A 10677-nucleotide genomic window follows, 5' to 3' on the forward strand; every position below is an offset into this window, starting at 1 on the left:
TCACCCCCAGGGCTGCAGGCTGCCAGCACTGGCTCCTGGAGCAGGGCTCTCTTCTGGGAAACAGAGCCCAAAGGGCAGGCTCTTCGTGGCTGCTTCAGCCCCAGAGGTCCCAGATCCTAAATGTCACCCCTGCAAATCCAGCGCCCCCCATCGCTGGCCCACGGTGGCCCGTGTGGAGGAGAAACTTGTCTCCAGGGCCCCCCTGTGATTCCTGAAGGCCCAGGAACAGCATTTGAGCCTGGCTGACCCCTCACGTTGGTGTGAACTTGAACTTGTACAGCTGTCCCCGTGTTTCCAACCGAAAAGGGACATGGGTCTGTATGAAACTGGAAAGCCACACCACATCTATCATTTATGGCTACATACGTTTGCAGCAACAATATACTTTCGTGCAACTGAGAGGTAGATAATCAATGGGGAATGCAACTCCTTCTCAGGAGGGAGAGAGGGGAAAGGATGGGGTCAGGTACCTGGGGAGCCTCAGCCGTGTCTGTCACAGTCTAGTTCTTTCATAAGATCCCAGGAAACCACCTGCATAGGGAACCCTCAAACCCCAGGAAGCTGGAACACGGGCACACAGCTTTCTGTATGTTTGATTTATTTCAGGAGAAGATACTAAAATGAAGTGGGGACATTAAAACCCCTCCGAGAGCTGCTGGGAGGATGGAGGCAAGGCACCCAGCCCAGAACCGGGTGCTCGTGCGACGCCCAGCCCCCGCCGTCCCCCTCGCCTTCAGCCAGCATCCCACCCCACAGCACCCGCCAGCCCTGACCTGGGCCAGACTGTCCCCTTCCAAACTCAGTGTCCTCCCTCCCGCCCCAACCCCAGCAGAGCCAGCTGCTCAGCTGGTCCTTGTGTGAGCAGATTTGCCTGCATTTGAGCTGTGCATGTCCTAGCAACATCCTGGGCCGTGACAAGACCTTAACCCCAGAGAACCGAGCCACAGGCCAGACCAGGGAGTTTCCAGCGTGTAATAGGCAAGTGACTTGAGGAGGTATGTGGACTTTTTTTAATAGTATAAAATACATGGCATATATAGGTGACTTATACAAATAATAAATATACACATGTACATATATTGTATATGTGATACATATTATAATGTAACCCTACAAGATGGGGGAGGATATAGCTCAGTGGTAGAGCACGTGCTTAGCATGCACAAGGTCCTAGGTTCCATCCCCTTTACTTCCATTTAAAAAAAATACTGTAAGATATGTTGGAGACATTTGTTTTATGTTACTGTCTTTTTTTGGCAAACAATGCTGGTTTCCCACAAATCACAGCAATGCAAAGTTTCCTTTTACCCTCAGTTTGTGTATATTGAGAAAAAAAGGTGACAACTTCAAAAAAGATGCAGCCAGGGTTCGGGATGGTGCAACAGTGCTGATCCACGCCCTTTGGGCCCTTCCGGGGCCCGAGTGGGGCTGACGCTCTCCGTGCAGCTGCTCCCCACTGGCTGTGGCCGCGCAGAGGATGCGTGTCTTGTTCTGCATCCCAAGGATCCATCCAGGCACCAGAGATTGCGAGGGTGGAATTTGAAGTCTGGGAGAGGAAAGGAAGTTTAGGACGCCCGGCCGCCTTTCTGCCTGCTGGCTTGGGAGCAGCCTGCCTCTCTCCCGTCCCTGTCACTCCATGGGACCCACAGGCCTGATGGTGCCACACCCAGACCCAGCCCCGGTGGCCCGGGCTGGCCCCAACTCTCCCACTCACTTGCTGTGTGACCTCAGGCAAGTGCCTGTCCCCTTCTGGGCCTGTATGTCGCCATCTGTAAAATCAAAGGTAGGATCTGGTTTCTACTGGTTTTTAAAGGTGCCGTAACACAGTCTGGGGATTCCCCCCACCGCCCCCGCCATGCGCACACCTGCATTTAAACCAAGGGACCAATGAATCTAAACTTGACAGATCCAGCCAGCAGAAAACAGTTTCTACCTGAAACCAGTGATTTATGCCTCGCTCATCAGCCGCAGCCTCACCAGCCCGTCCCAGCTCACTGAGGAAGGCAGCACTGCCTCCAGGCCCCTCCACTGGCCCTGAGGCCTGCAGGGGGCGCTGCAAGCAGGACTGGCCCCGTGGGTGCCGCAGTGGGCCCCCAGCAGGGCACAAGGGAGGGAGGGGCACAGAGTGGGAGAGGCAGAGAAAGGTGTGCACGTTGCTCTGGCCTCCCAGGCCGGTCAGGGTGAGGCCTAGCCCCTCCTAGCTCCCCCAGCTCTGCCCCTCTGTCTGGCCTCAGCAAAGGGGCTGGCCCTTTGGCCCTGCCCCCAGCAGGGATGACCCAGTCTCCCGGGATGATGCTCTGTGAAGTCCCTTCTCACCACGCCCCAAAAAGACCCTCGTTCTACCTTGGCCACAAGGGTGGGTGCTGGTGGCGCTCGACCCTACCACCCACCATGGCGTCCAGTGAGACAGGAGCAGCGTCTGAGGACTCGCCATTGAAAACGTGGCCTCCGCTGTGGGCCAGATGCTTAGAAACACACCTCCCCAACCCCCAGACACCCTGGGCTGAAGGGACTCTCACCACCTCCAGCGGATGGAGGGGAACTGAGGCTCAGGTGGGAGACGCTTTCTCAGGGCAGGAAGCTTGCTGCTGGGAGCTGCCACCAGGCCGGTCCCACCTGAAGTGCTGGCTCCGCAATGCAGCCCCGAGAGCACATGTGTGACGTGTGTGCACAGCAGAGGGGTCAGTGCCACACGGATCCCCCGGGGAGAGTGCCCCTGCCCTTGGCAGGACTTCGAAAACACCGCATTGGTGTGGCAATCAGCAGCAGCAGGTCTGAAAGCATCACTTCTGGACATCTGGCAGGTGAGCTGGGGACTCCCAGAGAGTCACTGACCCTCCCCTCCTCCAACTTCTCGTCCCAACCTGGTCCCAGCACCTGGCGGGGCTTCTGGTGCCTACGCGGGGGCGGGATAGGGCCCCTCTGTTCACTGCTGGAGGTTTCCACGATGGCCCGATTTAGGGGAGGTGACAAGGCTCAGGGAGGTCCCACAACTTGTCCAAAGCCCCTGCTGGCAGGACTTTGAAACTTTGGGGAGCAGATCCCACCCTGGGACACCCATCATTGCCTCCTGTAGGATTTGGGGCAGCCCCCCCTCCACAAAGGAGCCCCCATCCTGGGGCTGAGCCCACTTCTGAGCAGGCATGCCCTCCACACCCCACCGGGGGCTGGGATATAAATTAAAATTCAATTTCATTAAGCCAGTGAGCAATCAATCCCTGGCTCTGGCTAACAATGCTGGGCAGGGGGCCTCGCTTCCTCCTCGGCTGTAATTCACTCAGCCTCCCCCGCTCTTGTTCACAAACTGCTAGAGCTGCACTTTCCGCCCAAATTTATGGCGCTGGCAGCGTCTGGGGCCTGAGTTACAGCTGCAGGTTTGATCGGGGACTGCATTATTCTGCATCTAATCCTCACGCCCTGACAGCCAGGGAAGGGCCCGCTGCTCTCTCGGAGCTGGGCATTGTCCTCCAGCCGGCCAGGCCTGGGTGGGGGCCGGGAGCCTGGACCCTGGCCCGGGCCACCCACGCCCAGGCAGAGACCCAGAATCAGGGAGCCCAACCCACATGGGCGCTGACATCCTGCCGGACACTCACCCCTCTCACCCCGTACAGGAGGGCTTGGAATCCCATTTCTCAGATCAGCAAGCCGAGGCACAGAGTTACGTGACCTGCCAGGGAGACTGGGGCCCCAGCCCCGGGATGGCTAACAGCAGAGCTCACTGCTGAGCCACAGCCCAGCCAACCGACTCAGCCTCTGCGCCATCAAAATACTCGCCTGAGGCACACTGATCGTGTCCAGGGTGCCCACTGTAGCGTGACTTGTAATTGCCCAAAGTCAGAGAAAAAAGAACAATTCAGTAGGCCACAGAGCAAAGTGAGGAGACCCACGAAATCCAGGCCCATGAAATGAACAAGGCAGCCCCATGGGTCCTGACGGGCAATGATGTCCAAGATATACTGGCACGTGGAAGCAGCAAACTAAAACTGTGTGTAATGCATGTGCCAAGCACGTACGGTGTACATCTGAGTGTGCAGGCTCGCGCGTGCACGGAGAAGGCCGGGGGTGGAGACTCCACAAGCCGACAGGGCTAACCTCCGGGCTTAGGGATTGGCAGAGTATGGCTCACTTCCCGCCTGGCACAGGACTGAGTGCTGCGACGAGCACAGAACGCTTCTGTGAAGGTGAACCCACAAAGCTTCTCTCCAGACCCACGTTCCCACCTGCAGAACATCTGGCTGGACCTGAAGTTTCCACACCCCCATCTGGGCATCAGATGTTCATGTGGGTCCATAGGAGGAGGGCTCAGAGTTAGTGCCCCCCCCATGCAGCCCTGCTGGGACCCCATGGGCACTTCCCACAAGGACTCGGGTGCCCAGCCAGCCTCCCTGTCCTCTGACCTCCTTGGCTGGCCTTGGGGGAGGGGGTGCTGACCTGGGGACGGATGTGGGGCTGGAGCAGAGCTGGAAGCACCAGGCAGGGAGAAACGAGAAGCGGAACTCATGCAAAGCGCAGCCCTGAGGCAGCCTCTCCCAACCTTGTTCAGAGGTGCTATGGGTCCCGAGTCATCGTTCCTGCTCCGGCTGTCCCAGCCAGGCTTCCGCTTCTGCCCCCAGCCTCTGTGAACTGGGCCAGTGATTCCTACCGCTTCAGGGAGGCCCTGGAGCACGGCAGGCCCTCTCGGTGGGGCGGGGGTCCTTCCCCGTTTCACATCTTTCTGTTTTGAAAGCCCGTATTTATGAAAGCCTCTTTTGCGTTCCTGAGCACTGCAGTTTCCAGACAGGATCTCTGCCCTCTAGGGACTCACAGCTCAGAAGAGAAGCAGAGCCAAGTCAGGGACCCAGGGTGAGCCCGTGCCAGCCTGGGCGGCGGTCCAGCCACAAGGGCCCACAGCGCAGGCGTGCTGAGAGGAAGGCTCGAGGTGGGGGTGCCACGCACAGCCCCTCTTTCTCCACCATGGCTCCCACCCTGAGCCGAGTCCACCACCACCTCCTGCGAGACACAGCAAGGGTCTCCTCCTGCCCAGTCTGGCTCCCCCCGGGCCTACTGTCCTCTCTGCAGCCTGAGGGGTCTCTGCATGCACATCCCTGTCCAGCACAGAGCCCTCTGGGGCTCCCCCAGCCCTTCCCCTTCGCAGACCAGCTCCTGCTGGGGGAGGGGACAGGGCAGGGGGCTGGTAGACATGGCAGCTGCCCAGTCAGTACCCGAAAGGCACCTGCCCGAGAGACACGTGGACCCTTGGCCAACCAGTGTGACCAGGAGAGATCTGAGCATGTTTGTTACTGCAGCATAGCTGTGGCTGAAGCTGACTATCACACACATCCATCAGGTGTTTTTGCCCCCAGAGGCTCCCTGCTCCCCATGCCTTCATCCCCCACCACAAAGCAGGCTGGATGCCTTCCTCTGGTGCCCACAGCCCCTGAACTTTCTCCCTTCCACGCTCAGCCTGTCCTATGGGCGCCACCTGATCCAGACGGCTCTAAGCTGTGAGCTTCCTGAGGTCAGGGGCTTGGATTCTAGATCCTCCTGCAGGGGCCCAGCACAGAGCAGGGGTTTGGTAAATGACAAGCTGGAAATGAGCTAGGCTCTGAACTATGGGCAGGCGTTAGAGACAGTGAGGAGGGCATTCCCAGTGTGGTGGGGGATACTGCACGAGCAAAGGCAGGGTGCAGAACAGGCCTGGGGTGGGGGCGGTGCACGGGGGGACGCTGAGAGGCCAGCAGGCTGGTGGGGGAGCAGCAAGGGGGACGTGGGAGATTCAGGGCAGACTCCCCTCCATGAACGTCACTGAGCACAGAGTGTGACTCACAGTACCGGCTCCTCCACCAGATAATCCTGGAGACCTGGTCCCCAGCCTGGAGGCTCAGAACCCCAAGAACCCTCTGGCAGGGGAATGGCCAGGACGAGCCAGGCTGGGTGCAGGGCAATCCCACCCTCTCCCACCAGGGCTCTGACATCCTTCAGGGTCCTGAGTGTCCTTCAGTGGGAGGGGCGGACTGCAGGCTCTCCCCTGAGTGACAACTCCTGGTGGGGACGAGACGTTCTTTGCTGGGCTTCTTTGTGAGTTGAAATGTATTTTTCCCATCCCTAATTAACTCCCTGCCACCGTGTGTGCAGTAAAGCCTGATTTATTTCTGCCTTTCTGCGTGCAGGGGCAGGCTATTCCATCCCAGCCAGCGTGGACTCCAGCGCACTGTCTCAATGAAATGCCGATCCCTCATGCTGTTAGCATCCTGCCAGCACACTTCCATCTTCCTGCTGCCCACAAGCCCCGCTGCCCTGGCCGCCGCTGCTGTCAATCACATGGTCTCTCTTTTCTAATAATGCCCTCTGCCCTTTGGCCACACCTGCCAGCATGGCTTGGGCTCTGTGAGCAGCAGCGGGGTGCTCACACCTGTGGGCAAATCAGGCCTCGGGGAGGGAGGCCCGGGCTGGCTGTTCCCCTGGGAGGCCAGGTGTCCCCCAACCTGGCCCCACGGCCCCGCCCAGAGATCCCCCTGTGGGCACTTTGCACCCAGCCCCTCCAGTGCTCTGCCGGGAGCATGCACAGCCAACTCGAGGGCAGGCCAGGGGCCGGAGTTAGCTTGCCCACAGCGACCGCTGCCCCCCCAGCCAAGGAGGGGCAGGAGCAGAGTGATGAGCTGGTAAATGGAAGGAAAAAGTAAAGACCCTGATTCGTAAGGTTCCCCAATGTCTGTGCTGTAAGTACTCCTCCCCGTGGCCAAGGTCCAGCTAGCACCACAGGCTGATGAATGCGAAACTGAGAGAAGTCCACCGAGCCCCCAGGCGGGGCTGAGCTGGCTCTGCTGGGCGGTGGGGGGGGGCCACCCCGTCCCCTCACCGCTGGGGGGATGGCTCTGAGGCACCTTCCACACAGGCTCCTGAAGGAGGGCCAGGAGGACTGAGCCCCAGCAGCGCCCAGCTGTAGCACCTCTGTGCTGTGGGTTGACTTACGTCCCCCCAGGAAGATAGGCGGGCATCCTAACCCTTAGAACCCGGGCACATGAGCTTATTTGGAAAGAGGGCGTTTGCAGATGTAACGAGTTAATATGCGGCCCTGCTGGGGTGGGGAGGGCTCCAACCCAACGGAGGGGCTTGGGGGCGCACAGAGGAGAATGCCAGGTAAAGACACGGAGACACATCCACTCGCAGGGAAGGCGGCCACATGTGAAGGTGGATGCAGAGACCGGAGTGATGCGCCCACTAGCCAAGGAACACAGAGGATCGCCGGGGCCACCAGGACCTGGAGGAGGCAGGAAGGATCCTACCCTGGCCCCCTCAGAGAGAGTGCGGCCCTGCAGACACCTCGATTCAGACTTGTGGCCCGCAGAACTGTGAGAGAACACATTTCTGTTGTTTAAAGTCCCCTGGTTTGTGGTAATTTGTGACAACAGCAAAAGAAGGAGGCGGAGGGGGAGGTGGTGGAGGTGGAGGACAGTCAGCTCAGAGACAAACCACAGGCCACCTGTTGCAGATGCCTGGGGGTGGCGCAAGGAAGTCAGCGGGCTCAAGGGAGAGGGAGGGGACATTTGGGCTGGGTGTTAAAGGGTGAGTAGGAGCCTGGCAGACGGAAGAGGAGGGGACGCAAGGGCACCTTCCCGGGACAGCAGGAGCAGGGCTGGAAGTGCGGGTAACTTTCATGGCAACTATTTAGCTTGTTTCCAAGATTGTACACAGGGCAGGATGGTCTTGACCAAAGCATGCCATCACCACGGCATTCCAAACTGCATCTGGCCTGGCATTGCCTGAACACCCTGCCCTGACTGTGGACAGATGGATGGATTTCTTTTCCAGAAGAATGAGCCTCTGAGCTCTATTTCATGATGACAACCAGCCAGGTGGTTTTTGACAAGCCACAACGTGGGTCCCCCAGATGGATACATTCTGCACAGCCTCGAGGCCCGATGTGCTTTCCGGCCCCACCCAGCTACCCTCCAGGTGGGGGCCCAAGACCGAGCCTCCGGACTCAGTCCCCACAGCTGTGAGATGCAGGCGGCCCCAGACCTGTGCTGTTTCTCAAGCTCGAGTCGCGTAACAACCACCGGCAAAGCTGGAAAACTGCTGATCCCTGGGCCCGCGTCCAGAATCCTGCCTGGGGTCTGGGGTGGGGCCTGAGGTGCCGCATGCGCCCTGAGCTCTCCGGGGGGACGCTGACTGCTGCACGGCGGGTGGCGTTCAAAGGAGTGCCGGCTCCAGCCTGCCCCGCTCCCGCCTGGACCTTCTCCAAACCCCGCACCGAAGACAAGGTCGTTAAGCCTCACCCCAGGGCGTCAGCCCGGCCACACCCAGCGGAGGGCTCGGTGTCGGTGTCGGTGCTCGGCAGCATCCTCAAGGCTGCCTCGTGGGGCTGGAGCCAAGGCCTGCGCCCAGCCAGCGGGGGAGGTTGGGTCTGAGCTGGACCGGCCGTGGGAATGGAAGCAAGTCAGTGGCCGGCACCAGGACCCTAAACATGGCCCCCAGGCTCCACAAGACTGGCCCCGGCCACCTCCACAGCCCCACCTCCTACCACGGTTCCGCCCTCAGTTTGCTCCCAAGTTGCCGTCCTTGGTCCAGTCCCTTGGGGAGGTTCTGGTCCTGACCTCTGACCGCTCTTTTCCCTGGTTAATATCTCGGCTGCTGGTCACTTCCCTGAAGAAGCCTTCCTGACCCCTGGCCTGGGTCAGGACCCTGATGCGGGAACCTGTCCCTCTCCCTGTGACAGGGACGCTGTGGTGCTGTGGTGGCCCTGGCTGGGCACCACTCTGCTCTGCCTCCCAGAGACACCTGCCAAGACAGTGCAGCGAGGTGACCGCCTGCAGCAGCACCTGGGGCACGGAGGGGACCCCTCCTGTCCCACCCGGGACTGCTCAGAGCTCCCTGCTGGCCTGGTCGAGACGTCGTCACAGCTGATTGCATCTGAGGCTCTTCCTCCCCAGCCCCCCTCCTCCCCCACCCCCTTTCACAGGCATCAGGCCTGCCTCGTGGTCCACAGGGGTCCCCTACCTGTCCTCACAGCCTCTGACACTGACACCTGTAACCAAACAGTTACACCTGTGACGAGTTCCCCCAAATCTGTGCCCCTCGATGGACTGCAAGCTCCGTGAGGGCAAGACTGCACCTTTCTGAATTGTCCCTGAACCCTCAGCATCTGGGGCTGAGTTTCACACATGCTCAAGAACTACCCTCGGCATCCGAGGGCAGGGGCATGGAGCCCCCGCCCCAGGACCTGGGACGCCACTACTACTAAGACGAGTGAGCCTGGGCTGGTCTCCCACACCCCGTGCCTCCCCTTCTTCACCTGGGAAATGAGGGCGATAACGATACCGGCCTTGCGACAGTCTGCAGAAGTTCAGTCGATGTGCATGAAGCACTTCACACACGGCAAATGCCCAAGACTTGTAAGATGTTGTCAACTGCGACTGGGCCAGGCACACGGCTTCTGACAGCCCACAGCCCTGTCACCGTCTCCACAGCTTTGCTTTCGCAGGTCATGGAGTTGGACTCACACAGCATGCAGCCCTTGCAGACGGGCTCCTTTCACTTGTTAGTGTGCACGTAAGGCTCCTCCGTGTCTCCTCATGGCTGGACAGCGCCTTCCTTTTTAGCGCTGAGTAATATTCCATTATCTCGATGGACCACAGTTTATTTATCCATTCACCTCCTGAGGGACATGTTAGTGGCTTGCATCTATGTTTTTTATTTTTAACTGTGATGTAATTTATCAACAGTGAGATTCACTCTTGGGGGCGTACAGCCCCACGTATAAACAGGTACGGTTGTATAATCACAATCAGCACACAGAACAATCACGTCGCCCACAGACCCTCCTTGACGTGCAGAGTCCACCCCCACCCCAGCCCCAGCAACCACTGACCTGTTCTCCGTCCCTGTCACTTTGCCTTTTCCAGATCGTCAGATAGATGGAATTGCATGGTGTGTCGCCCCTTGATTCTGGCCCCGTCGCTGCTCGTTTGCTTTGTGCTGAACTTTGTCCCACAGGATGGACGCTCACCCACTGGGCGGTCTCTACGGTCTGGCTCTTATTAAGAATTACGCTGCCACAAACATTCCCGTACAGGTTTCTATGTGAGCGTAAGTACCCTTCTCTCTTGGGTAAATCTCTAAGAATGGGGTCCCTGGAATAACTTTATGCGAAGCCACCAAACTGCTTTCCTGAGCCCCGCGCCGCTGTGTGTCCCCACTAGCAACCCGCGCGGCTGCAGCCTCCGCGTTCCTGGCGCCATCCGGGTTGTTTCGTGGTGACCGTTCCAGCAGGTGTGTCTCCCACGTGGCCTCCGCTTGCCTTTCACCACTGGCTGGTGACGTTGAACGCCTTTTCGCATCCCGATGCGCCATCCAAATAACGTGTTGAGCAAAGCGTTCAAATCTTCTGCCCATTTTTTACGAGGTTATTTCTTTTCTTATTCGTGTTGAGAGCACTTTACATATTCTGGATACAAGTTCTTTGTCCGATACGTGTTTGGGCACAGTCTGATTTTAAGACCGAGGCCCAATCCCAAGGGTGCATCTCTGTGCACCTCAAAGTCATTTATTTTCAAACAAAGCTGTGCCAGTGACCACTGGAGGCCGGGCCTGGGGCGTCTGGAGGAGCCAGCCGGGTGCCATCCTGGGCATTCAGAGGAGCTGATGGGCCAGGAGGGGGCCAGCCAGGTGAGGCAGAGGGGAAAGCGCATCGGGAGG

Source organism: Camelus dromedarius, chromosome 24 (genome assembly GCF_036321535.1).
Source record: "Camelus dromedarius isolate mCamDro1 chromosome 24, mCamDro1.pat, whole genome shotgun sequence".
NCBI classification, from domain to species: Eukaryota; Metazoa; Chordata; class Mammalia; order Artiodactyla; family Camelidae; genus Camelus; species Camelus dromedarius.